Raw genomic sequence first — 7,810 nt, forward strand, 5'->3', positions numbered from 1 at the left:
AAGGGAGTGAGAGCCAGGTCTGATGGCATGCCAGGAGCACTGGTGGTCGCTTCCCCTGTGGCATCCCATTTGAGCAAATGTTATTATCTCGTTTTGCAGCAAAGAAACTGAAGCTCACTGTGGTTAAATGACTTGACCAAAATCAGAGATTCAATGATTGATCAACCAAAATTGTTTTACTCCAAAACCCACGCTCTTCCCCACTGGACCGTACTCAGATCTCCCCTGACGAAGATCAGGCTAGAAGGGCTGTTATTGGAATCTGGTCAAGTTCTTGGCCCCGATGGATGAAACCTACAGGTCTAGAGAGGGTAAGGGGACTCATCACTCAGCTTCCTCTACAAGCAGCTGCAAAGCTGGATGAAAACCCATATTTATATCTTCTTTTCTTTATTTACATAATTTTGATTTTACTATATCAACTATACATAAGCTGCATGAAAACCGCAATTTAGTCTATTTTTGCTATACCTAAGCATCAATAATCTCATTGAGCATTTGAGATGCTCCATTTGTTGAACGAATGGATCGTAACAAAATGAGTAGCAAGTAGGTCAATTACACCCTGCAAAGGTTTGATGCTCTCTCTCCCTAACTTCCCAAGTCTCCACTTAGCAGAGAAGGTTGTCGGATGCCCAACCAGCCAGGACCCAAGATCAAAAGGAAACCCACGTGATCAGACCTCTCTTCCTTGTACTTGATTAAAATCAGTAAACATATGTTTGTTTCCTTTACAAACACTTAATCACAAAGAGATATATCAAAATATGGGAAATTCTGCTGACCTCATCCAACTTCGCTTTAGTTGGCCAACTACTCCTAATTTTCATCTTACCCAGCTCCAAATATGCAGATCTTTACAGATGCCGGAAAGCTCTTCTCAGTCCCTAAACGTGGAATTTATCAACCCACACATTATTTATTCTCATTCAATTAGCAACATCATTTCTGACAAAAGGACTACTTTTGTTATTTTCCTAACAGCGATTCTGCTTTCATGTAGGCTAGGCATCTGAGCCTGGTTTATGAGACGTTTGGGTAAACAAAGCTGTTATGAGTAATTAGTATCCAGTTAGGTCAAGGTTTTATGTCTGTGAGTCAAGGCCTCTTTTCCAACCTCTGGGGAGAACTAAGTAGGCCAAGCCTCCATTTACAAAGCAAAGACCAAAGTCACTCCCCTCCCACTGACCACCTGGTATTTTACAAGTTGTTAGTAGCTGGGTGTACAGATAAAGCTAGTCAATATTTTCTGTTGGCCCTCGCTGCTAGTCAAAGGGGCAAGACTGGCCCCCTGTGATCTAGGTCCTTCTTCTCTGTGGTCATCTTGTAGGAGGTTGTAGCTCACCAGCATCACTGAGAAACTTCATCCTGACACCGGGGAAGGTCAGGACACCGCCCTTTGAGGAAAAAGTTCATGACACTGTCTTTTTCGTCATTAGCTTATTTCAAAGGACAAACCTGGAGTAGGATCCTCTCTACTGACAAGAGTTTGTGCCTGATTTTTTCCCCAACGTTGTATTATGAAACTGTTTAAATATACAGAAAAGATGAAAGAACACAGTATTTGTATACTCACCACTTAGATTCACCAGTTGTCAAAATTTGTAGAACCACCTGAAAGTGAGTTGCACTGTAAATATTTCTGTGTATATCTCCCACGAATTAGGGCATTCCTTAATACAACCAAAGTAATATTATGAAAAATGTTTACCTATTTCATTTAGGTTATCAAAGTAATTGGAGTAAAATTGCTCATCGTTTTTCTTTATTATCCTTTTAAGGTCTATAGGATCTGTAGTGATGCTTCTGTTTTATTCCTGATGTGGTAATTTGTGTCTTCTCTCTTTTTTTCTGAATAAGTCTAGTTAGAGCTTTATCAATTCCATTGAATTTTTTTTTCTGAAGAACCAGCTATGGATTTCATTCGTATTGTTATTATTATTGTTTTTTAGTTTATCGAGTTTTATATTTATGTTTATTTTCTCTTTCCTCTTATGTTGGGGTTTAATTTGCTTTTGTTCCCCCTTTTCTAGCATTTTAAGTTGAAAATTTGGAACTTTTTTTAAGCTATACCCCACAAATGTCGCCATGTCGTGTTTTTATTCTTATTTAGTTCAAAATAGTCTTAATCCCCCTTATGATTTCTTCTTTGACTCATGGGTATTTAGAAGTATGTTGTTTAAGTTTTTAATATTTAGAGATTTTTCAGATATTGTTTTATTGTCGGTTTCTTATTAAATCCCATTGTTGGGTAAAGTATAAACTTTGTATGATTTCAGTCATTTTAAAACTGTTGAGGCTTATTCTATGACTCAACATACAGCCTATCTTGGTGTATGTTCCTCATGCCCTTGAAAAAAATGGATATTCTGCTGGTGTTGGGTAGACATTTTTATGTCAATTAGGTCAAGTTGATGAATAATACCATTCTTCCTGAGTGTCTGTTCATTTGTTCTATAAATTGTTAAGAAAGAAGTGCTAATATTTTAAAGTAAAATTGTTAATTTGCCTCATCTTTCAGGATTGTCCGTTTTTTGCTTGCTTATATATGTACACATTTAGAATTGCTTTTTTTTTTTTTTTGGTGAATTGACCTTTGTCACTATGAGGTATTTTTCTTTATCCCTGTTATTCTTTTTCTGATCTAGTTTTTTTCATATTAATAAAACCACCCTTACTTTATTTTACTTAGAGTTTCCTTAGCATATCTATTTCCATCATTTAACTTTTATATATCTTTAAATTAGATTTTTTGTAGATCACACATAGTTTTGTCTTTCTTTTTTAACTTAAAAACTCTGTCTTTTAGTTGAGTGTGGACTGTTTCATGAGTTATAATTTTCGATATGGTTGAATTTAAATCTACTTTTTTTATTTATCCCGCCCCTTCTTTATTTCTTTTTTCCTCTTTTATTACTTTCTTTTCAAGTAAACGTATATACTTTTTACTATTCTATCTATGTACACTATAGGCTGATAAGCTATACTTTTTGTTTTACTGTTTTGAAAGTGATTAAGACACAATATTTAACTTTAACTTACCATAATATTACGCCACTTCACGTATAATGTGAAATTCCTAGAACATTATACTTCTATTTTCCCCCTATTGTTTGTGCTATTTTTTTACTGTCACATATTATTTCTCATATAATATTAAATCTACAATATATGTTTACATTTTGCCTTAAATATTCAATTATCTTTTAAAGAAATGTTTTAATGAGGCAACAAATTTATGTTTATCGTATGTTTATCAATTTTTGGCACTCTCTATTTCTTTATATACACCTAAGCTTTCACGTGGTCACAGATTTCATATGCCCGTGATTTAAAGAACTTGGCTTCTGTTTATTGTAGAACAAATATCCTCAAAGTGAAGTCTTGCCACTTGTACCTGTCTGGAAAAAATGTTGATTTTACATCCATTTCCAAAGCGTTGTTTTCCCTAAATATAGAATTACAGGTTGATGAGATTTGTTATCTATCTATCATCAACGTAATATCAATCTATCTGTTTCCCTTTAATATTTCATTCCTTCTGGCCTACATAGTTTCTGACGAGAAGTCTGCAGTCATCTTTCCTTTGCTCCTTTGTACATATGTCTATTTTCTTTCTCTGCTTTGAAGAATTTTTAAATACTACCAACTATGAATGAGGGTTCCAATTTCTCCGCACCCTTGCCAAAACTTGTCATTTTCTGTCCTTTATTAAAACTTTAGCCCTTCTGGTGGGTGTGAAGTGTATCAAATTACAGTTTTGATTTATATTTCTTGAACAACTAATGATGTCGAGTATATTTTCATGTGCTTATTGATCATGCATGACACAAATTCTGACAAGCAATTGCCTGTATGAGACGAGGAGGACGTAGGCAGTGTGAGGAGGTGGCCTACCTTGGGGAGAGCAGAAGTCTTTGCAAGCCAGGAGACAGGCACACTGTCTCTCCTGAGGCAGCTCTGGCAGAATTTCTGAAGTCTGGTCCCCAGTAACTTAGGTTCTAAGCAGTAGGTGGTGACAGCAGTGGGGGTTCCGTGCACTGTGGGGCATTTCCCTTGGTCGCCATTATTTCCAACTGTGTAGCCATCAACTCTCATTTCTCGCGTCTCAATGAGCTTCTGTAAGCTTCAGAATCCACCTGATGAATCACTTTCTTCTTTAACTAGAGTGTCTTCTGTTACCTGCCACATGGGCCTCGGCCAACTGTCACCAGTGTCTCATTAACTGTGAAAAGACAGTATGTTTTTCTGAGGCCATCTTCGAGTCTGGATAAATGTTTGTTCTTGGAAGGATACTTCATTTCTAAAAGGAAAGAATCAATATGGTACTAGTTGGAGCTAAAAATTCAAAAAAGTTGGAAGAAACAACAATCCTGAAGACTCAGGAGAGGATAAAGAGACTTTTGAAGCTAGAAATATTAAAACCAGAAATAAGTTAACTTGGAAATAGTTTGCCATCCTTTGTAGAATCCGAGAAGGCAGTATCTCTGTGAAAGAAGATCAGAAAACCAAAATCTAGGAACAGACCATGGTGAAAGAGATAAGACAATGAGCATTAAAAGCAGAAAGATAGTAGGGAGTCTATTATATGTGGGGCAAGTTTTCACCAACTCCACAAGAGTTTCTGTCCGAGTGAGTGGAGGTTATAGTAATTTTAATGCATGAGAGGTTTGAGGAGGGTTTAAAATGTGTGAAAAATGGCCAGGAGTTCCTTCAGTGGGTCCGATATGGTGAACACTAGACCAAGAAGTTCTGCAACCATGTGACACCATCTCCATGGGCAACCATGGGATGTCACGCAGACCTACTTCTACAGAGATCTAGGAGAGATTGAAAGGGAGGAGTGGACACTGCTGAAAAGGCTATAGCCAAGAATGAATTTTACGGACGTGGTTCCATAGTGTAGCGGTGAGCACGTCTGCTTTACACACAGGAGATCCTGGGTTCACACCCCAGTGGAGCCACAGTCCATGGTCTACGGCCATGACACCCCGAACAAGCTCGATGTCTGATCTCGGAAGCTAAGCAGGGTCGGGCCTGGTTAGTACTTGGATGGGAGACCACCTAAGAAGACCAGGTGCAGTAGGCATAAATAATAATAATAATAATAATAATAATAATAATAATAAAATGAATTTCAGGATGGGTGGACTGCCCCAGCTCCCGAGCTACTGCTACTCTGCCCGAGGACACAGGCTGGTCTGAAGGCACCTCTGTCCTACTCAGCAGCTCCCTCCTGAAGACTGGAGCACCCATCTTGTCCCCAAGATAGGATTGTAACGGCCACTGCTCAGGCCAGTGAATGGGAAGGAGGCACCGCTGAGTGACATCGGCTGCTCTTCCACAGACAATGAAAATAATATTGATAGAAAATAAATATCGGTTTCTTTAAAAAAAAAAAAAGTAAGATGAGCCAGAACTATAAGACGAGGAGATAAATAGGATAGGTGAGGTAAGGAAGGATTCTAAGGAAATTAAAATTTCAATAACATAGATAGGTTTTGGAGAAGGCGAACGCAGTGTCAGATTTGATGTAATGAAATACTTGGTTTCTTAAAACACATAATAGATAAACTCTAGGGAAATATAATCAAGAAAATGGAAAAAAATGAACAAATATAGAAATGAGAAAGTGGTAAAATAGATAGATACACTTCTGACAAATATAATCAAAAAATAAATAAGAATTTAGAAATAAGAAATTTCGAGGAAAAGATGGGTTCAATAGAAAAACGTAATCAAAGAATTATAGGAGACATTTCAATCGATTGTAATGTATGAGCTCAAATCATAAACAAGCAGAAGATAATTGGGGAAATATGGACGCTGAATATTTGATGATATTAAGGAATTATTCATGTTTTAGGTAGGTAGTGCCATTTTTATTATTTTTAGGGTTCCCATATTTTAGAGACCTATGCCGAAATAGTTATAGATGAAATTACGATGATGGGATGTGTTCAAAATAACGGGAGAGGGAGGCAGTGAGTGAGCACGTGAATGTCGGTACAGACAGGATAAAATCGCCCGTGAGATGATGGGAACGGAAGCCAGACAATGGGTACAGCAATATGTTGTTCTATTCTCTCAAATTTTGTATTAAAAAGTTTCTAAAAATAGACTGAGGTGAGAACAAACGTGACAGGAAGTCATGATATTCTGTTCCATGTAAAATACAAAAGGAAATCTTTAAAAGTGGGGAGGGACGGTTTTCTGGGTGCATTACCAAAATTGACATAAGAAGAAATCTCAAACGTCAATAGATGAGTAACCGTAAAAGAAATTTAAAATATGATGAACTTATCTCAAAAGTTTCTTTTAAACTTTTAAAGAATTAGATCATCTCCAATACTCCAAAGCACAGGAAAAGATGGAAAGCGACAGAAATGTACTTCACGAAGCTACTTCCAGCACTTAACAAAGACAATGCAAAGGAAAGGAAACCATAAACCAGCCTCACTTAGGAGTAATTTTAAAATTCTATATAAAGTAGCTGCAAATAAATAGCATCTTAAAAGAATTTTCTATCATGATCCGGGAAAACTTACCTTAGTTTGGGATTGCAAAAGGATTGGTATTAGGAAATCTGACATTCTAATTCTTTATGTCAGTAGTCCTACTTTTAATAGTCCTTTAAGGGCATTATGTAACACTTAAAACACATTCCTGAATTTTAAAAAATCCTTGGGGGAAACTAGAACCAAAGGATACCTCTTTCACATAAGAATTATATAAACAAATGGCCAGCATCTTAATAGTAAAACACTGAAGTAGTCCCATAAAATTGGAAACAGAGCATCACGTTGCTTAAGAAGATATGACTCATGTAATAAGATCTGAACGAGAAATACAAACTATAACCATTGGAAAGGAGACAGAAAAATCATTATATACCAGTGATATGACTGGATAACCTAAACATTTAAGGGAATCAACTCTGAAACGCTTAGGATTTTTTAAAAAGCTTAGAAAAGGGGCCAGATTAACAAAACAATAAATGCACAACAGTCAATAGCTTTTCCGTGTACCAACATGAAACAAACAGAAACTGTACTCTCATGGACAGAAAAGATTAAGTTCTTACTAGCAACGTGAAAAAAAGCAACCAAATTTGACTGAAACACAATACAAGCATAAGGAAATGGCACATGATAAAATGTTATGCCACCATTAAAATCTGTAATGACGTGTGAAAATCATTCTGGAAAAAAACAAAACAATAAACAAAACACAGAATCCATGGAGTATATTCAACATGTTTTTTTTTTTTAATAGAATAGAAATTATATATAGTACCAAAAAAAACTAAAAATAAAAAAGATTGCAAGTAAACCTAAGAGATTTTAATAATTATTATTTTTGTGAGACGGATTGTCAGATCACTTTCGTTTTCTCTATACTTTTATGCTATATTGTCTACAACAAGAAAATATTATTTTGAGGTCAAAAAAAATATTTTAATTTGTTGAATTGACTTGAGTTTAAAACCAATCGACTGAAAAATAATAAATTCGTTGGCTACTTATAATTTTCAAGATCTAGACTATGATTCTCTGAATCAACCTGGGGACGAGAGTGTCTCTAAAACATGGAGTAATACCCATGAGCAAACAGTCTGGGACAAAGTTCAAATGGACAAGCCTGGAAATATTTCTCTGGCTTTCCCAAGCTGGCCAGTCTGCCTAGAAACTAATTTGAGAATGTGAAGATGACGTCATTGCAGGTGTTCTTTCAAAGTAGAACATAAATTTGTAATGCTTTGGCTGATAAAATTGGAAGGGAGACAAGATTTTAAAAGCCTCACATATTC

At 36.1% G+C, this 7,810-nt stretch overlaps 1 pseudogene; it reads left to right on the top strand.

The window, feature by feature from the left end:
• Positions 1–4,973: 4,973 nt before the first annotated feature.
• Positions 4,974–5,089, top strand: LOC120599173 (uncharacterized; annotated as a pseudogene).
• The last annotated feature ends 2,721 nt before the right edge of the window (positions 5,090–7,810 follow it).

This window comes from Pteropus medius, unplaced genomic scaffold (assembly GCF_902729225.1).
Source record: "Pteropus medius unplaced genomic scaffold, Ma_sr-lr_union100, whole genome shotgun sequence".
Taxonomy (NCBI): domain Eukaryota; kingdom Metazoa; phylum Chordata; class Mammalia; order Chiroptera; family Pteropodidae; genus Pteropus; species Pteropus medius.